Below are 22,944 nucleotides of genomic sequence, written 5' to 3'. Positions count from 1 at the left end.
CAATATCACCATCATCATTGGATCTAATTTATCAAAATCTGACTGCACGTACCATGACTACGTCCGACTAAACATTAAGGAAGTTATAAAAACTCTCCTTCTCAACTACGAGTTTTATAACTGCATTGTATATGTATGTATACTTAAATCTTTAAAACTACACAACGGATTTTGATGCAATTTTAATAGATAGAGTGTGTCAAGATGTATAATTTGGCGAGTTTTCTAGAAAGCTAGCAAAGTCGCGAGCGGTAAGTTGAATATATATTTTGTCCCGAAAACTGACCAAACTATCCTACACTGTCCTTCTCAACTACGAGTTTCATACAGTATAAAAGTTATCGCTCGTGTACCGAATGTAAAGTCGTCTTTACTCGTTATAAGGAGGTTATACATACAACTTAGCCGGGCCTTTCACATCCGCCGACACTAATTGCACTGTATCCGCCTGGTATATTGGATTTTATACTTATGCGTGTTTCAATATCGAGTTTAGATTAAATACCTGTGGTGAAGAAGCAGAATGGTTATGTTTTTAACGAGGTTCTATACAAGTTTGTTGTTGTTGTTGAAAAGCAGTGGTGGCTCAGTGGTGAGACCTCGGACTTCGAATCGATAAGTCCGTGGTTCGAGACCAGGCGAGCGCGCAGGAAATAAATTGATTTTTCAATTTATCTGCGCATGTTGTAACATCACCACTGCTCGAACGGTGAAGGAAAACATCGTGAGGAAACCGACATGTCGAAGAATTAAAAAAAAAAAAAAAAAAAGTTCGACGACATGTGTCATCCGCCAACACGCACTTGGCCAGCGCGGTGGATTATGGCCTGTACCCTCATAGGAGGCCCGTGTCCCAGCAGTGGGAACGTATATGGGCTGATGATGATGATACAAGTTTGTTAACCGACAAGAAAATACATTGAGAGAGATAAATTGTTTGATTACTTCGGGTTGAAATATTTCTAGACTATTTTATTCTATTTGCTTTACTTTTTTGTTATAAATGATATAAATATGTTTGGAAATAATAATATTATGAATTTAAAACAACTGATACACTGTCCATGGTTGGGATAAAGTCTTTTAACTTCTTTTTTTTTTCGTCCGTGCAAATATTTATCATGTAAAGTGGTTAAACTATTATATTGTATTGTATTAATTCAGAGTCAATAATAGTTAAACTTCAATACGAATACTATAATTAACATCAATTAAAAACAAGCCGGTCAGACAAACATAGCTTTAAACTATTCTTATATAAATAAATATAGAGCGTCTAAAACGTTTTCGAGTTTTACTTACAGTATTATTACATTAATCATTTTATTTATAAAGAAACTTGTTGATCCCCGCGGTTTTACCCTTAGTACTCCGCTCCTGTTGGTATAGCCTTCCTCAATAAATGGGCTTTCTAACAACGAAATAATTTTTCAAATCAGACCAGCAGTTTCTGAGATTAGCGCGTTCAAACAAACAAACTCTTCAGCTTTATAAAATTAGTATAGATAGGGGTGGCACCGTCAAAATTAGACCTTTATCATTAATAATTCAAACAAAACTGAAGTTTGTTTGAGTTTTAGCAACATTTACGCGAATTTGAAATCGTTTGAAGTTGAGAGTTGATACGGATTGCGGGTATTTGTCTTTTTGATTACTGATCTATAATTAAATAGTTTTAAAGGCTTTCAGGGTTGCTATCGGCCGCAATCGAGCAACCGAGCTAATGTTTGTCTGTTTATTTATTGAAAGTTGTGTTGAAACTAATATTGGACTTATTATTAGTTGAGATGAATAATACGGGGTAAAGGGGTCGTATTGTATGATATTGGAACTATATATGTATAGAAAATGACTAAAATTGGAAATTCTGTACGTGACTCGAGCATGTATGATTGTCGATATTGTAATACATACAGAAAATGATATAGAAGGTTTATATTATGGAAATACGGTCAATCATTATTTACTTTTTCATTCAGCTTTTTTAGAAATAAGATAATTGTCAAAAATATAGTTATTGCTAAAAATTAATATCCTATCCTACTTATAATATTATAAATGCGTAAGTTTATGAGGATGAATGTATGTATGTTTGTATGTACGTACTCTTTCACGCAAATACTGCTGAACCGATTACAATGAAATTTAGCACTCATGAGGGTTACTTGGATTAATACATAGAATAGACTTTAACCTGGAAATCCCATGAGAACGAAAACTAAAAGTTTATTGATAATCACGTATCTTTTTAATATATATAAATCTCGTGTCACAATGTTTGTCCTCAATGGACTCCTAAACCACTTAACCGATTATAATAAAATTCGCACACCATGTGCAGTTCGATCCAACTTGAGAGATAGGATAGGTTTTATCCCGGAAATCCCTCGGAAACGGGAACTATGCGGGTTTTTCTTTGAAAACGCGGGCGAAGCCGCGGGCGGAAAAATAGTATTTATATAAAACCAAAAATATCTTGCCTTCGAAAAATAACAGCTGTAAAGGCTATAAGGAAATAGGGAATTTGTATTGACGGCGAAGATGGAAAACCATGATTTGAAATGCACATAAAATAAGATTGAATCCTGATACGAAATACAAATGTTTACGAGGTACGAAGGAAGCAAAAATTTATGTAAAACTTATTGAAATTTTGATCAAAATGTCCTCCTACATATTAGTTGTTGTTCTTTTAAATAATTTAGTCAAATAAACAATACATGCTAAACAAAAGAATGTATTAAGTAAATGAAGACAGCATAATGCAAATAGAATAACAAAGGAATTCTAAAACACACACAGAATTAATTCCCGTCTTGAATTTTTAACGAAACTTAGTACATTGACGCAAACATTGGCAATGAGAATGCACTGCATGAAGACGTATTGATTTTTTACCTTTTAATATTGGACGTTTGTTTCCAAAGCTAGTGAAAGAACTTATTGTTGTAACTAGGAAATGTAAATAATATATGAGGATTCTTTGTAAATTGAAAGATTGTATGGGAAACAGGACACATAATGTGTCCCTTATTAGAGTGGACAAGTGCTCTTTATGAAGTATTTTTTGTAGAACAAGAGAACCGTCTGTACTCACCAGGGCCGTTTCTCAATTTCGTAAAAACCTTTAAATAGCAAAGATACTCTAAAAGTAGAGCTATAGTGTGTTTGGTGAATTAGTGGTTCTTAAATGACAAAACAAAATTCATATTTTGATGGCATACTTTAAACATTTTTTTAGTTTTATAATGATACAACACATACCTTGAATTAGTATAGTCATTCGAAACAACCTATAAGAAATCTCATAAAGCAATTACATGGATAAATGATTAAATTACCAAGTAAAACAATATAGCAGTGTAGATGATATTCCCATTACCATGCAGATTGCAGGCTGCATAAACAGAGCCAAGATAGCAGTATTAAATTCATTACCTCGGGCTTACAAAGACCTTGCGGGTTTTAATATGTTATTATTATTAAAGCACACACGCTGCAAAGCGTTTGATATTCCTGCAAAGTTAAATGTTAGTGAATGTTATTGTATGTTTGTTCAGTTAACTTTGTATCTTTGGCTCTTGATGGAACTGCGTTTAGAGGTTATCTTAATTTTACTATACCTTATGATGGTGCTCTAAAACCAATTGTAATAAATTTAGTATAATATAATAAAAGTGGAGCTATTTATTTATATATTTTTAGGTGTGCAACACAAAGAAATTATAATTGAACAAAATTTTAGCAATAGAATGCCAACGAAATGTTTGTTTATTGAATAAATCTAAAACCATCTGCTCAGTCGTATATCATATCGTATTTATTGTTTTTTTTTTCAATAGATATTATTACTAAATTATTTAAATTGTAACTCCTATAAACTTCGGTGAGGAGGTTCGTGCAAGAAATAATTTCGTAAGGATAGTTTAAACACAATCATCATGATCGATAATCTTCTTGTTATTAAGTTTATAAGATCTGCAAATTAATATTAAATTGAGTACAAATGTATTTCTCATGTAAAACATTCCTAAAATATTCGTGATTATGTAATGTGTTGTAAGCAGGTACAGACAATATCTTTTAGATTCTAAATGGTAATCTAAGATAAAACTGTGAGGAATATAGCCTGCCTGAATAATATATAGTTATATTTATGTCATTAATAATGATAAAGAAGACTTGCTTTGATAGGATTTGAATAAAATAAATTATAATAGTCCATAATCATCGAAAAGATTTTAGTTTTATCTAGAAACCTAAAATAAATATTTTATTATAATTATTCTACCATAAAATTGTTATTCCTTTTCTTTTATTTACGTAACATTTATCAAATAAAACGAGGGACATTATTTTAAGTATGATAAGAGCATTCTTTCAAGAACTTTGAATGAACAAAGCAGACCTTTAGAAATTTTAAACGTCAAAAAGATTGTGATCATAAAACAAAAGAAACTATTGAGATGGATTGTTAAAGGCAGTCATTGTTCGATCATTTCAAATTTTTCACGATCAAAAAGGTTTTATATAATACTGGTTGGAATAATTCTCGTTACGAAATGTAATCCAACAATTATTATTCGTCGTTTTTTGCTTTATGGAAGTCGTTCAACGTTCTTTAATCAAATAAACGAAACATAAATAAAAATATCTATGCTACACGCATTCACTAAATATTCATGGATCACGTTAAAACGTTTATTTTACGACAGACAAAGGTATTAAAAAAAGCTTTGAACCGGCAGCATTTTGCGGTTCATCCAAATAAATTGAGCGTGAAGTTTAGAATGCCCGAATAAATAGCATTTGCTGACAGTAAAGAATGAATTGTGCTGGAATTCATTACACGGCTCCAGCGGGAATTGTGGACTGTAGACGGCTATTAATAAACTTTGCCTGGAATTGCGCGGAATGCTTGTGTGTTTTTACAGTTTACCTCTGAGGAGCACTCGATTGCCTGTCACTTTTCCCGCGCTTGTAGAATATGCTCGTGCTAACAATATAAGGGTGATTATCCACCAGAGATAGGCGAGGATGCGTAGCGAGGCATGTGTTTGTAAAGAACCAATCATATCGCTTCATTTGGCGTTTGAAGCGATACTATTGGTTCTTTACAAATAGATCGTTACGCATCCTCGCACATCTCTGGTGGGAAAGCAACCTCAGAAAACGGCAATTTTAACTAATATTAGGAAACTTATGTATTTTGAATGTATATTTGTAATGTTATCACATGAAAAGTACTGGAACGATTTAGAAAATTCTTTCACCAGCTAAAACTTCCTTTTTTTCTGAGATACATCTTACAGATTATTCTATTTCGTTTTTATTTTGTTCATCTAGGATGAGCCGGGACGAGCGGCTAGTATTTAAACATGTACGAGGAATTTATTTGAAGGCAACAATGTTAATTAGTGCCAAATTAATTCGTTTTCACAAATACTATTATGAGCAAAGATTTGATTACTTTACAATATATTTGTAAGGACATTTCAAGAAGCTTCTACAGATTATTAGTTAGGCCAACGACTTTTTAGACGACTGACAAATTCGCTTATAAATTTAATAAATATCTGATAAAGTGAATTAAGAAAATTATTCCAGATTTCTTGAGCGTTATTTATTCCTAATTTAATTTACTATTCAATACGTTTTGAATAATATGGATAGATTGAACGTATTCCTAATGGGTTTCGTATAATAGACATGTAAAATACGCCCAAGTCTTAAGTCTTGTGAGTTTTACCTCATATTACCGTTCAATTTGAGAGTATTTTGCCTTAAATTCTTATATTTAAGCCTTAAAAGTATAGTACAAACTGCCTTTTTGGTACAGTGGTTGAAGCAAGAGCGTAGCACCGAGGGGACCTGGGGTCCCGGTAGAGACGAAGACACGGGACTTCACTTTTAATATAAAAAAGTAAATAGAATGAAAAATTTAAAAACTAGCAGAAGTCTTGAAGTTGTGTTTATATGTCAGTAGATGAAAATATTGAATAAATACTATAATAAAAGAAACTACGACATAAAACTAACAAAAAACAAATTCCTACATTCCTCATTATTTAATTATACGAATACTACAAATTTCACGATACTGCGACCGTTTCGAAACTTGACTTTATTTTCATACAAAACACAGAAGGTTCATTATCGTACAAATTCGAGTGACACTTCACATTAAAATAATAACGATGAATATTATGATAAGTACATTAATGAACAGGAACATGTTTTATTCGGTACAAAACAAGCGTTCCAGAAATAATCACATTATGGATGAACGGTAAATTAATGCTGTCAATGATTAAAGTAGCCGAAAAGCTGAAAATTAAATGCTTAATGAGTTACGGGAAGAAGTTATAAATATATATTGACAAATTAACAGGAACAAAAATGGTAAGTAATGTATAATGTCTTATTAACCGGGAACAAAGATAATTGCAATTGGTTTAAAAATCAATGAAGCTATACTTGGTATTATTGTTTCTTGATGAAACTGCATTTGGGATTTTAGATAAAAAGTAATTGTATTCTATAGCTTACCACTTTTATTTACTCTTTAATTTTTAATTTCATTACAAAAACTAAGGTTTTCCTAAAGACGATGTTCCGAAACCGACAAAACTGTAACTAAATAAAGCTTTGATTTTGTAGATATACTCTACATAATATTATCAGTACCAAATTGAGTTTTTATTAATAACAACAACGTTCAACAATCTTGTTGTTATAAATAATATTATAAAGTGGAATTTGAAGCCATGTTTTTGTGTCAATAATGAGCCAGAAAACATATTAACAATAACCCATAATTATATTTTGTGACAAAGGAAAATATTGACTATCAAAAATATGATTATTATCTGTAATAAAAGACATCAATACGTAATTATTTTTCAATTCAAATAAATATGAACAAAATGACATTCCAATTCTTGTAGATAGAAATCTGTACATGGAATATTTGGAATATAGCTTGAAATATATTTTGAGTCGAGAAATTTAATAAAATATAAAATTATTAATAAGTCATGTACAATATAATATACTTTAATTACATAAATATCTACACATAAATTGACTACCTTCAGACTATGCGCGGGTCACAGGCGCGGGTCGTAGGTAGCTGCGTAACCTACCTATGTGCTTAAACATAATCTATTTCTGTCCAATTTCATATAGACCTGATAAATATGCAAATAGTAGGTACTTGTACTATACAAAGTTTAATTTAGTTCTAATTCTTTTTCTAATACTTAGGTATGTCTGTTTTTTTTTTTCAATATCCTTTAAACGTTTTAAACGAAAACTTTAAAGCAATTCTCATTCTTTGTAAGTTTGCGATTACAAATGTCAAAAGGAATGACCTTTCATTTAGAATACTCCGTCACAGGAACGATATCTTCGTAACAAATTATTCTGTTACTTCTTCTGACAGTTTTTCTACTATCTTTGAATATTTTACTTCCTTTCCGCTTAAATTTATTCAGTTTCTTTAATGTTATTGTATATTTTTTACCTAAGAGTTATATAACTAGACTTGCAAACAATATATTATAATCTATACTAATATCTATTATAAAGAGGAAAACTTTGTAATTATGTATGTATGTATGGTTTTCACGCATAAACCTCTCAACCGATTTTCATGAAATTTGGCACAGACCCTGAGAAAGAACATAGGCTACCTTTTATTGCGAAATATGTACCACGGGCGAAGCCGGGGCGGACCGCTAGTAACAAATATTTATATAGAAAATCAAGACGGTATATAGGTGGTGTAATCTAAAACCTACGTTGAATATCAAAATATATCGGTCAAGAGAACCGTATATAACTTTGATAAATGGGAGGAAGATATAAATCAAATATAATTCAGTATAGTTCAGGATACATCGCCCATTTTTGCAAGTGACTACTATCAAGCTGATTTTCCGTTTGTAGCTTTATTTTGATGAGACACCGAATAATTTCGTGTACGAAACTCTCGTTTGTGGTAGCTAACAGAGTTATCAAGGATAACATTTTTTGATTTGATGGTTCTCAAATATTTAATACGCAATTTGTAGGACAATATGTCTGTTGAATTAAATAAACATTAACTAAGTGAAAACAAAAAAATCAGCTTGTTAGTAATCATTTATGATGACCTCGTTATCGATACACTTTGGAAAGGGGGACTCTTTGAACCACCCATAGATTTTGTAGGACAAATATTTTTTCGAATAATTTAGGTAATTATCTTGAGATTGAACAAAAAAAAAATTCATTCAGTTAGTAATAAATATTTGAGAACCATCAAATCAAAAAAAATTATTCTTGTTATCTCTGTTAGCTACCACAATCGAGACTTTCGTACACGAAATTATTGGGCGTCTCATCAAAATAAAGCTACAAACGGAAAATTAGCTTGATAGTAGTCACTTGCAAAAATGGGCGATGTATCCTGAATGTATGTACTGTTCTTATCCATAGACACAGGTAACACTCAAGCAAGCTTCACAACTAAGGACATATTAGATAAAAAAAACATATTAATAGCAGTGATATCAAAAATTTCCGCTACTGATGGTCTTAGCGTGATGATATAATATAGCCTATAAGCCTTCCTTGATAAATTGGCTATCTAACACCGAAAGAATGTTTCAAATCAGACCAGTAGTTCCTGAGATTAGCGCGTTCAAACAAACAAACTCTTCAGCTTTATAATATTACATAAGGATAACACAACACGATCGCACATTTTTGTCCAGACAAGAAATCATTTTACCTTAAATCGAGTTCAAATAAAGCCTTATTAGAGTTCTTTTTCTTTGTAATCTAATTACCAACGTTTGGCGCAGATGGATTTTCCCACGAAAAATTCGGAATGTCGTCCTAATCTTATTGAAATGCATTGAATAATCTCTCCTCTTAATTCATTCGAATCGAATGTACCGTTTGTTATTTGGAGACAAAGATATCCCGGGAACATCGGAATGTTTTAGCAAAAGTTTGGAATTATTTGGAGTTCGTTAAATGTGAAATAAGATACGGTTGGTTTGAAATTTCGTACATGTCATGTTTATTTGAATTTGATCGGAGACTTTTTAATTTCCGCCTTTGAAAATGTATTTGTCTGGGAAATGTAATATTGTTGTAATTAGAAAACATATTCATTTTATATGAAAATAAATATTATAAAGCTGAAGAGTTTGTTTGTCTGTTTGTTTGTTTGAACGCGTCAATCTCAGGAACTACTGGTCTGATTTATTTCGGTGTTAGATAACCCATTTATCGAGGAAGGCTATATATCATCACGCTAAGACTAACAGCAGCGGAGCAATGCGAGTGAAACCGCGGGGAACAGCTAGTATAAAAATATAGGTGCTTTACGAACGTTATATCCTTCTTATAGGTTTAGTGTGAAAGCTTGCTTTACAAGTTCCTCGTCTTCGTTTAATTTGTTTGAATAGAATGTAGTAAAAAATCGATTTACATCTATAAGAAATCGAATCTCTTGTAAAGCACACAGCATCCAACACGCCAATCTGGTTAGGTACACATTCACTCATATTTCAAGAAATATCCATTAGTATATATCTTGAAATGTGAGTGTTACGGTATCCTAAAGTAAATCTCACTAGAAGCATTATATAAATCTTGGTATACAACAAAGTACGAAGAATATTGAACGGAGAAAGTATTAAAATATATGACACCAATATTACAAGAAATATGAATATGAATATTTCTCTTCATGTAAAATATGTAAATTTCACGAAAATAACGGAGCCTCTTATATTTGTTAGTCAAATTCTTTATCAGGGAAGCGGCACCCACGTTTCTTCAATAAGCCAACATAGGTATTTATTTTATTGAACAGGAGAAAGTATTAAGTACCTACTATGCCCGCGGTTTTACCCGCAGTGCTCCGCTCCTGTTGGTCTTAGCGTAATGAAATATAGCCTTCCTCGATAAAGGGGCTATCTAACACCGAAATAATTTTTCTAATTGGACCAGTAGTTCCCGAGATTAGCGCGTTCAAACAAACAAACAAACTCTTCAACTTTATAATATTAGATGACATCAAAATAAAAGTATGAACTTCACTAGGTACTAAGCGTAAAATAGGTAAATTTCACAAAGATAGCCCCTAATATTTGTTAGTCAAATTCTTTTATGAAACACCCACAGTTTCTCAATGGAACATTATTTTTATTTTCTGCAACACAATAGTGCGCCCCATTTAGTCCAACATTTAACGCCTTTAATGTTCAGCATACAATAAAGGAATTGGGGTATCATCCTATCCTATTGATATTATAAATGCGAAAGTTTGTGAGGATAGATAGTGTGTGTTATTTCATAAAGAACAACTAGTCTAATAGTTGTTCTTTATGAAATAACACACACGGATTTGGATTTTGATATGAAACTTAATAATTTATGTTATAGGTCTTTTCAATAATCACAGGTGGATGTTGCTAGCCTGTGGCAGCCACTTAGTCGGAGTGACCTCTATCAAAAATATATATTGTTATTCATCTAATAATTATGCCAAGTTACACTAAAGGACAAATAATATAAATTTTATATGACCCGAATAAATGTCCATTAGAGCCTTGTTCTACGTCAAGTTCACAGAAGAAGTGATAGAAGAATACTTGATTTTGTCCGCCGTTTGCAAATGAAACCGCACGGCAGAGCTAGGTTTTCTAAATTAATTTAGTTTAATGCAAACTTGATTACTCGCTATTCCAGTGCACTTCGGTTCTGGATAACAATGGCCGCTTTGGCGGGAATAGATTGAACGGCAGTAATGTATTTGATACATTATTTAAACTTTGGACTCGCCGAATGGTGAGTTTGAATAAGTTGAATATGTAATTAATGCCAAAGATAATATAACACTATACTAGTTATTTAGTTAATACTCCGTTACGTGTTTAACGATGATACAAGTAAAACATTTGGACCTAATATTGGGGTCAGATCAAGCTAATACATCGAATTAGCTATATGGGTTTTTTGAGCTAAATTTTCATCTGGAAGCACATTTGAATCATCAAAATATAGAAGGGAATCCGAATTATTTACCACCAGTTCGGAAGAGAGAATCTGGAAAAACAACGATGTATTATAAATATAGTTTTTCGAAGGATTACATATTTCAAATTTTATAAAATTTGTAATCCTGATTGATATCTTTACTTTCAGAAAATCATCCATTTATTATTTATTATTATGTTTTTGGTTGAATTTATATATTTGGTTTTATGGCATTCAAATGTTTTATAAATATAAATTTAACAAAAGGTCGTGTTCCATCGTTACAATATTGTATTCACTGAAAAGTGCTTCATATTGGTTGAAATGGTTGTTAATCATCTCAATAGATGGCGCGCGGTGTGTCCCTTCAGCACATAAAACTGAAAGAATAGAATAAATTCGATCGCTCGGGCGGGTCACGAGTGGCTGAGTTGGTGAGGCATCCGCCCCGGAATGGCGCGAAGGATGCGGGTTCGAGTCCCGCTTCGTGATCGAATTTTTTCTGTTCTTTATTAATTTATATGTTTTTGGTTGTGTAAGTGTATAAATACTAAAGTATTAGCCCTGTCCATATCTCACATTTTAAAAGTTTATAAAAAAAAGACGTGTGGCACTCGGGGACTGCCGCGGTAAAGCTATTGCATAGCATGCCTTCAAGCCACACCTCCGAGCCCGTCAGAGTAGGGAGCGTGAGGTTTTTTCGTTCCGGAATTTCTCGATTCGGTGCCCGCGCTCAAGTCCCGCGATAGAAGCTATGCAAAAGCTTAAATAAGTTATTTTTTACAATAGAAAAGTAATAAGCCAATTATTATCGATTGTTTCAATAATTACAATATATTCTTTGATATCCTATTCTATAGGTCACGGTCGTTATTATATCTACGACAATTATCCAATCATAATTAATATACAAATAATTGGTCTACACGATATTCAATTAAAAATAAATCTATAAAATGAAACGTTCTATTTATAGTTTTACCGAAAATAAAATTACAAATTCATTCTTCGAACAGAAATAATTAAAGACCAACCAGCCCTTATTTTCAAGAACAACCCCTTATAAGGAAATTTTATACGAAGCGTCTTTCCCTTTTCGATAAGAAGAAATTCACACAAGCGAAGCCAGTAAAATATCTAAGCCGTATAATATGGTGCTAAAAATAACTTCTGAAAAACAAGGAGTATATTTTATACAATATGCTTTCTGCGGCTTCACCTGCTTCGTCTAAATCCTAATAAATTATATACAAAAATCTTCCTGAATCACTCTATCTAAAAAAAATCATGTGTGCCGAGCACACTTGTCAGAAATAAAACTTCTTTAGCAAGTTTAAAGATACCAAAATCGTCGCCTTACTCCATGATGATACGGTATTGCCATGACGCGACCTTTAAATTTCACTCTACGCGCCTAAAGAAGTTTCACTTAAAAAACCGCATCTAAATTTGTTGCGTAGTTATAAAGATTTAAGCACATAATATATACTTATTATTATTAAGGGATATAGGGATAGGGAAAACGACTTTTACATACTATGTAGTGATTATTGCTGTTTTCATTACAAAAGCACTTAGATAACGAACGGTCAGGCTATATCACTTAACGAATCGAATAGAAACATGTAAACATTATAGGTATTATAAGTCTCAATCTATACATATAAAACTCAAAGGTGACTGATATAGTGATCTATCAACGCACAGCCTAAACCACTGGACGTATCGGGCTGAAATTTGGCATGCAGGTAGATGTCATAACGTAGGCGTCCCCTAAGAAAGGATTTCCCGAAATTCTTGCGGGAACGGGGAAAAACGGGGACGCACGTACAAAGTCGTGGGCGGAAGCTAGTCTAGGATAAAGCTTTAACTGGAATTGTTATTGCTTGTATATTGTTTCTGTATTTTCTTATGTGCACGTGTAGATTTTATTTTTATTGTTTAACTAGGTAGCTCCGCTCCTGTTGGTCTTAGCGTGATGATATATAGCCTATTATAGCCTTCCTCGAATAATGGGCTCTCTAACACCGAAAGATTTTTTCAAATCGAACCAGTAGTTCCTGAGATTAGCGCGTTCAAACAAACAAACTCTTCAGCTTTATTAATATTATTATAGATTAAGCACTACATTTAGGAGAGTTTTCGTTGAATTTCAATATTTAGTAATAAGAAGATGCGATGGCTCTTGGATATATTGGTGTTATATTAAACGTGTACATAATTTTTCGTTTTATTTATTTTCCAAAATCAGATAATAATCATTTATTTATTTATTTATTTATTTAATTTATGGAACACACAACAATAAATACACATTACATTATATATAAGAAGACATTATCTAATTAATTGTATCTGATGTATTTATCAATTATAGGTGTACACAACATTCGCATTAATAACACTTATACAATTAAACATAAATGAAAGAAAATGGATCTTATCTATTAATTTTTCTATGAATATCAATTCTTTGAACTATCAGTAGAGAGATATTAATTAATTATAGTAACAACTAAAATGATAGTTTGCCTGGAAGTCAAAATAATAATTTGGAATATTTATTAGATATCTATAATTGATTTTGAACTTTAAAAAATGCATTTCTATTAAAATATGTAGCAATAGGAGGTAATTTACATGTCGTGTATGATGCAGAAACCATTACTTACAAGGATGGAGGTAAAAGCTAGTGATGTAATATATCAAGGCGAGAATTTTTTAAAGTAAGGATTACACTTTAACTGGATGTAAGAAACATGCATTTATAATAAATGTGTGTAAGGTTTAAATTTATGCGTAATTTGTAAACTATCATGTTTCGAAAAACTACTTAACTTTCTTACATAAAAGTTAAAAGAAAGCAAGAATACTAGAAAAATTAAAGAATATTCTTGAGTGGAGCCGGGCTGATCAACTAGTTTTTTGTGATTAGGTATTGGCTGATCGACTAGTTAGTATATTATACAAGTTAAGTAAATGTAAATTCATTGAATTAAATTTAAAGCCACAAAACTAAAAAGTCCTATATTGTAACATCATATAGTTAAATAAGCTTTTATTATATAATTCTGTGAAACAATGTTTTCCGTATGTATTATAAAGTATAGTTTCAACATATTTCAGTAATGGTTCCGATGGTATCATTGAATGGATAGACGAACATGTCAATCAATATAAAACTGCCGGCGATCTAGGTCTGTATGGAATATGGGATTAACGTCAATCATAACTACTTTTCGGAATTAAGTGGGCTTTTTACATCGGTTTTACAGGAGTTCAGGATTTCGATCCTTGCTGATAATTAAGTGGTTGAATATGATTTTAATATTTAATTATATTGTATTAAAATGTTTTGTAAACGAGAAATATTTAAAGAATATTTATTGACAAAGAGAAGTGGGTTCGAATCCCACCCCGTGATCAAATTTCTTTAAAATTCCTCGTCGAAAATGGTGTTAAATTTGATATGAAAAATATATGTATTTAAATAATTTGCTGAAATTGATAGAGTGCAAATATTTTCCATCTACCACAAGCCATATTAATTGATAAATAATGCTTTTTTTCTTTCTAAATAACAATTTCTATCACGTCTCTACTCTCCCTTGATTACGTGCATTACCCTAATTTCGTAGCAAATTGGAATCGCAATCTACTTACTATTATTTAATAATATTAGTTCATTCTGTTCTATTATTCATAGAAATATTCTGATCATCTCAACTCAACTAATGTTGAAACTGATCTTAAATGAATTTAGGTTGATCTGAAATCTGTTATTAAAAATCTTATTAAATAATAACTAGCTTTAGTCCGTATTTTACTTCACTTAGTAATAGTAAAAAAATCCTATATTGTGTAATCGTAAAAAAACATATGTTATTTCTAACTATTTATTAATTTTATATAGATTAAACTAGGAATTAAGACATAATCCTATCCGTATAGAAATAATATTATCCGCTGTTTAAGACAAAAGATAATAAAGTTAAATGTACACGGTTTATTTAACTTAAGCAATACAATAATACCGTTTTATAGCGCTAAAGCTGTGCAGTTACAACGCAAGTGACTTTATTAAATGTACAGAAGTTAATATAAGTCTTATTTGAATATATGCATTTATTTTTAATATAATATATATGTAAATTTTAATATAGTACTGTAATAAAAATTGGGGAAAAAGAATTCAGCTGTTTTGATCGTTATTTAATGGCTGAACCTTAAATAAAATTATCAAGATGATGACTTCGGCGAAAGGGTCAAAAATTGTTTGACGAAAATATGAATAATTTTATCAGTCTTATAAACTGATACCAGAACCCTCAAAAGTGTTAATTAATTATTAAATATAAAAATTTAAAATGTGTCAAGAAAATTTTGTGCAATTTTAAAGCTCTACATCTTATTCCATTACTCATAGATATATTAACAAAAACATTAAAATAGACATCAAAAACCATTTACCTCCGCGCTATCCAATCTGTTCCAACATCCACACTCAAAGTTTATGTTCTTGCAATAAACTTAACAGCGACGTTTCGTCTTTACCACTCACACATATTCATATAACGGCGCGAATTTAATTTCCAATAAAACTTTATTATTCAGAGCTTTTTACCGCATGAGCATACGTCCGTCATCCACGGCGGTTGCCGCCGACTGATGTTCAAAACGCACCTGTTGCCTCACACACTGAAATCAGTTGAATTTCAGCAGCGACTTTAAAGCTACTGCACGAATCCATTGCTGCTTTTACACGAGAATTAACCAGGAAAGTTGAAGTTCAACGCGCAATGTATTGCAATTCTGCGTGATTATAAATGTTCATTCTCAGTATAAATTCAGGGCTGTAGTTTCGAGACGACCCTTAAAAATTAATTGAAGTTTTACCGACAGTAGTAATATATCTATTTTTATTTTTTCCCATTAACGATTTCACCGCTGTCGCCTGCCTTGCTGTTAATGGAAAATCGGGACTCGTAGCGTAATAAGCGAAGAGCACTTGTCACAAAATTATTTCGATATTTTTGTAAAGAATTCGAAATATAGCAGGATTTATTGTGAGGTTTTAAAGCAACAAAAATGGGAAATTAAATTAGTTTGAGAAATAACTTGAGATGTATTATTTATACGTATAGTTTATATTATGTGGAATTTTGAGACTTAAAGACAGCGCTAGCCGCTAGATAATAATTTGGACCTTTCATTTTCATATGATATAAACTATAAAGTATCGATCTTTATAAGATTTAACATAATTTATAAAACAGGAGTGATTTAGAAATTAGATTACATGGAAATTGTATAGGCAGTAGACATAAATATATTATAATACTAACGGTCCGCCCCGGCTTCGCCCGTGGTTCATATTTACGTTTTCTCTACATAAGAACCATCCTCGTACTTCAAGGAATATAATAAAAAAGAATTATCGAAATCGGTTCAGCCGTTCTCAAGTTATGCGCTTACCAACACATTTTGGGATTCATTTTTATATATAAGAAGATATAGAACCTACCTACTGCCGGATTAATTCTTCGTAGTTAGTTACAAAAAAATTTAGGAAGCCCAAATAAACAATCTCTACATAATAAATTTTTGTATCTGATAAATTCTTTATTTTCCCAATGCAATGTAACCAGAACATTTTCATTATAAACAATATAAGTCCCAATCCGATAGCGACTCTCTCTGGATTCCCGTATGACGAGGGTAAGGGATTTTTCCACGAACTGTCGCCTAAGCTTAGCTTATTAAATGCTGTATTGTGTCAATTGGGATTTATTGCATTTAATAATAATTAGAATACAATAGAGAAAAGAATTAAAATAATTGATATTTTCTGAGAATATTATATTATAATATCTATTACCTATAATAAATCTGTAGAAGGGTCAATTCTGTACATTGAAAATATTGAAAAAATAAATAGCAGGGGGTGTTACTGGATCGATACCAAACCCAAATATGTGATTAAAAATTTTTTTCTGTCTCTCTGTCTTTTTGTCTGTCTGTCTGTCTGTCTGTACGTGAAGGCATCACGTAAAAACTAACGGTTCGATTTCGAGGAAACTTTTTATCCTGGGCATAAAATAGGATACTTTTTATCCCGAAAAATACCTAGAAAAAAATAAATCATAATTTTTATTAATTTTCCCGCGCGGACGGAGTCGCGGGGGGAAGCTAGTTTAATAATAATTAGAATACATATTTTAAAAGAATAAAAATAAATGATGAATTTCCAAGAAAATATTTTGTATTTTCTTATATTTTATGGAGGCAGTGTTGTAACTTGGTTGTAACCATTATAAAAAATGCATTTTGCGGGTGATACATACCATAGTATAAAAATGACTACAGCATATTTGTAATTTAAAGGACAAAAATATAATATGATTCGAAAATTTGCTAGTGACTTAGGATGGAAAGTGCTAAGTTTTCGTGGCAATTCACATTCTAAACCTTTATGATTTATGTATTGTTATGTCTAGCAGAAGGAAATAATAAAGGTGGTCATAATTCACTTTTTAGAAGGTTTGAAATATTCAAATGGTATAACAGGAATAGGAAGGAGCTAAATCATCCATGCTGCTGATAAAAATAAGAACTTTCCAAGACACAAAATAGCTCAAACATAGGTACTCATATTAAAAACTTAGTACATTTTCTATGTCAATTATCTAATGCGGGCTCTTTCAAACCATGTCAGACGTCCAGCCTTTCATATATGTTATAACTGGGTCCTATTCCGATGAAATTGCTACTATCTCCATAATACCTAGTTGATCGGTTTGATAACGTGAAACTTTTCATTTTGGGTTTATAATTTTGCTATTTCTTGTACCTACGACATTACCCATTATTATTAATTTTAATGATGAGTAATTTTTTTAACACCATTTGTTTCAGAAATGTAGAGTATAAAATCTTGTTTAGAATTTTTCATTACAAAAAAATCTTCCCATTCAGAAGATTGGAAATTAAAGTGGATTAAAATATTTTTAAAGGATACTTAGTAAGAGCAATTTGAGCCATCGAAAAAAACATAAATTCATATTGTGTCAGTCAGTCGCTTACGTCAGTGTGAAGCGTACGTGTTTGAACAAGCGGGTTACAAATTAAATTCAAATCTAATTGAAATAGTGTATTTTGCTAGAAATATTTCTCAGTGTTGCTTCAGTTATCAAAAACAATCTGATTTGTAGTTGAATACGCGTTATACATCACGATATATTATTAAAATTAACATTAGAAACTTTTTGTGTAAACAGTGAGTGATAAAAGTGGTTGACGGTATAGGTATTAAAAACAAAAGTTTTAAAGTGACATTGTCATCTATCGTGAAGATTAACCTAATACAATAAGAAACATTATTTCGCAACTAACCACAAGACACTCGTAGCTCTGTGCGAAGTGAACTGGACATAGAACAATTAGTCGGAAGATCGATCCTGACAGGGGACATAATATTTGAAATTTGATTTTTTTTTTTTTTTTTTTCTCTTTTAATTACTATAATTTCTAACCATTATGAAGTTTGCCTGTTGCAAAGCTACAACGGAAGGCAGTGCTGGGATTTTATCTTGCCCTCATTGTAAACGAAATTATCATATAGCTTGTCTGTTTCCAACTGACAAAAAGAAACAATTGTCTAGTGAATATAAAAAAAACTGGTTTTGCCCCGAATGTTCCACACATCAGTCAAGATCCCTGAATACTGAAAATACCCCAGTACGCTCATGCGCTCAATTGTTGCAACGAAGTCCTGAGAACATTACAACACGTAGAGGTGGCACGTCTTCATTGAAATCCCCTATTGCTATGAATAATAATCCATTATCAGCTGATTGTATTCGAGAGATTATATCCGAAGAGATGGAAAAGTTGCGCCGCTCTTTGGAGTCGTCAATTATGAATAGAATTTCGTCAGATTTAAATTGTATTAAGCAAGAAATTATTAGTTTAAAAGACAGTATCACATTTATAAACAGTAGATATGATGACTTCAGCAAAACTATTTCAACGCTTGAAAAAAATGTTAAATCTTTTGCTACAACGGCTACTGAGGTCTCAAATCTAAAAGATAGTATTAAAAGCTTAGAAAATGATAATAATACAAAGGAGCAGTGGTCCAGACGTTCAAATATTGAAATTTATGGTATACCTGAAAAAAAGGGCGAAAATCTCTTTGATATCCTAAAAGTCATAGGTGAAAAATTTCAATTCCCATTAAACCTAAGCAGTGATTTGGATTTTATCACACGTGTCGCTCCGAAAGATAGAGATAATAAACAAATTAAACCCATCGTTGTGAGATTTCAGGCTCGTTACAAAAAAGACGATTTCCTAACCCAAGCGAGAAAATTAAAACTAAAAGCCTGTGATATTGGCTATTCTGGCAACAACTCTTTTATTCACTTCAACGACCATTTGACTAGAGCCAATAAAGTCTTGCTAAAACGTACCAAGGAATTGGCGAAGGAAAGAAACTACAAGTTCGTATGGGTTAAGAACTGTTCGATCATGGTTCGTCAGGCGGATAACACACCGTTGATTCACATCTCAGATTATAAAGATTTAAACAAGATAAAATAAGTATTATATTTCTAGCTCAATTTACTCAATTTACTTTTTTAATCTTTAATTTAATTAATACGTTTTTAATTAATGGTATAGTCATGGGAGCTGATCGAGGGATGTCGAGAAGTTACTTGTTCAAATGTAATTTAGCAAATCTGAACACAATTTTATTAATTGGGGGTCTACTCATATTTACTCAAGGTCTCTTGTTTCTATTTTTTGTGTTAACAATGTTTGTTTATTTTATGTGCTTCTTTCAGTATATCTATCTATGCGGTGATTTAATACACTTATTTAACAATGGCATCCCCTGAACTTTCATTTTACTATCAAAATGTGCGTGGGCTAAGGACCAAAACAAATATCTTTCTCCAAAATCTTTTATGCTCTGATTACGATGTAATTTGCTTATGCGAAACTTGGCTCTTACCAGGCATATTTGATGCTGAATTGTTTGATCACCGTTATAATGTTTACCGATGTGATAGAAACTATAACCTGAGAGGAGATACGTTAGGTGGCGGTGTTTTAATTGCTTTAAAACGTGAATTATTAATTCGATCCTCAAATTGTATCGATGTTACAGGTGCAGCTGCTGATATAATAGAGGTATCGTTTACGCTAGGAATTTCTTCCCACCCTAAAGTATACCGAATTTATTGCTGTTATTTTCCACATTGCCGTTTGCAGTTTGATGTTATGACTGAGTTTTTAGAAACTATTTCTACTTCTTACACAAATAACCCAACCGATGAATATTTAATCCTCGGGGATTTTAACATTTCATCCGCTCTGTGGGGTGATCCTCACGAATACCCAAATATAATCAATGCTAATGATCAAGATGTTTTGATCAGAGCTATGCATTGTTTTTTAAACTTTACAAATTTTAGTCAATACAACAGAATTCCTAACAAAAACAATAAGCAACTGGACCTCGTCATTGCAGGATTCGAATGCACTGTTCAGCACTGTAAAGAACCTCTTATCGTGGAAGATTTTCATCATCCTGCTTTAACTGTTAAAGTGGTTGTATTGAACATGAATTATCTTCGACCGATCCCGCGTTTTGTTCGCATCTTTCGCGCTGCTAATTATGATGATATTAACCTAGAGCTTTCTCGCTGTGATTGGTCTAGTATGCTTAATTCGGAGAACATTGATATTGCTTTGAATAATTTCTACGATTACTTATATGATATTATTGAAAAATATGTTCCAAAGCGACGAGTGACAGAGACAAAATATCCAACCTGGTTCTCTAAATCATTAATAAAAATAAACAAAGAAAAGTTAAAATTTCATAAAAAGTGGAAAATATACGGAAGGTTAAGTGACTACAATACTTTTAAAATTTTACGTGGGCGCGAAAAACAGACTTTTCAGATTTGTTATAATCGGTATATCAGTAATGCTGAAACTAAATTGAGATTGAATAGTCAGTATTTTTGGTCGTTTGTTAAATCTAAAAAAGCTTGTCCCGAATTACCTGCCACAATGTTTCTGGATAGTAAATCCATTAGTAATGGTCGTGATATATGCAATTCCTTTAACCATTATTTTCAATCTGTTTACGAACCAAACGATGGTAATTTCTCGTTCGTTTCTGGTCCTGTGGATGGTTTCACTGATGGTCACTGTTTAGGTTTAGGATCAGTTCAAGTTTGTGAGAAAAAAGTAGCTAGTTACCTAAAGAAGTTGGATATTAACAAAGGGTGTGGACCTGATGGAATTCCTCCCGTGTTTTATAAGTCCTGCTATCACAATCTGGCGTCGCCCATTTGTTATTTGTTTCAGCTATCTCTAAATACAGGTACAATGCCAAAAATCTGGAAGCAGTCCCATGTCATCCCAATCCATAAATCCGGAAACAAACATAATATCAAAAATTATCGACCTATTTCTAAATTAAATACCATTGCAAAGTTATTCGAGAAAATCGTCTATGATGCTATTTTTCCTCATATCCGACCTTTAATTATAGAACAACAGCATGGCTTTATTGATCGGCGATCGACAGAGTCTAATCTGTGTGAGTTTCTTCATAATGTGGCTTGTGCTATGGACCGTGGTGGACAGTTGGATGTGGTTTACACCGACTACTCTAAGGCGTTTGATAAGATCTCCCATCAGTTGTTAATTCACAAATTACGGGTAGCCGGTATACATGGTGATCTCTTACGGTGGCTGGAATCATACCTCAGAGAACGAAGCCAAGCTGTTAATATAAAAGGTCATTGCTCTTCTTTTATTCCAGTTACCTCTGGAGTACCGCAGGGTTCTCACCTTGGTCCACTGCTGTTCAATATATTTATAAATGACGTTATTGGTCATTTTAGTAACTGTAATTTCCTACTTTATGCAGATGACATGAAAATATTTAGAGTAATCAAAGATCAACGTGATTGTTCCTTCCTACAGGAGGATCTTCAAAACTTGTGTCGTTACTGTGCTATGAACTCCTTGCACTTAAACGTGAATAAATGTAACGTCATATCATTTACTAGGAAAACTAAGCCTATATTATTTAATTACTCTCTGAACGGAACTTCGTTGACTAGGTTGACTGAAGTCAGAGATTTGGGTGTCTTTTTGGATTACAAATTAACTTTTGCTGCCCATATAAATTATATCACAGCCAAAGCATATCAAATGCTTGGTTTTGTTTTAAGAGTTGGTAGGGAATTTAAACAATGTTCAACTTTGATTCTTCTGTATAATTCGTTCGTTCGATCTATTTTGGAGTATGCATCTACAGCCTGGAATCCGCAATACAATATCTATATAAATAATATTGAACATGTCCAAAATAAATTTATCAAACATTTGAATTATAAAAGTGCTAATCAGAGAGGTCCCACTCCCGCGATAATCCCTTTAATAAACCGTCGACATGAACGAGATCAGGTATACTTATACAAGATAATTAATAATGACGTAGATTCTTCCTTTCTTTTGAGCAATTTACTTTTACGATGTCCCCGTTTATGCTCTCGTGACAAAGCCCTATTTGCATTACCTAAATTTAAATCTAAATTTGCTAGAAATACATATTTATACCGTGTTTGTCATAATTATAATAATAATTTTAGTGACCTTGATTTATTTTACGAAAAATTCAAATCGTACAAAACCAAAGTTCGAAATAAATGCAATAGTAACTGTGATATTTAAATTGTATTCATGCTTGTTATTTCTATATTTATTTGTATCTTCAAGTAGACTGTTTGTGACTGAATGTGTATTTTTTTAAAGAACTTAAATTTTTAGTGGAAACTTTGCTGATATGTGTATAGTTTGTTATCTCTTATGTATAAGATA

The 22,944-nt window shown here is 32.0% G+C and overlaps 1 protein-coding gene across 1 annotated transcript in view; it reads right to left on the bottom strand.

The window, feature by feature from the left end:
- The window catches only part of LOC123701581 (dopamine D2-like receptor), an 80,394-nt gene extending 64,705 nt beyond the window's left edge, over positions 1–15,689 (bottom strand). The window contains exon 1 of the mRNA XM_045649073.1: positions 15,508–15,689. The gene's annotated coding sequence lies outside the window, so the exon portion shown is untranslated. The remainder of the gene's footprint in view (positions 1–15,507) is intronic.
- Positions 15,690–22,944: the final 7,255 nt, after the last annotated feature.

Source organism: Colias croceus, chromosome 2, assembly GCF_905220415.1.
Source record: "Colias croceus chromosome 2, ilColCroc2.1".
NCBI lineage: Eukaryota > Metazoa > Arthropoda > Insecta > Lepidoptera > Pieridae > Colias > Colias croceus.
Note: the sequence above shows the minus strand (reverse complement) of the source record. Positions and strands in the feature narration are given on the sequence as shown.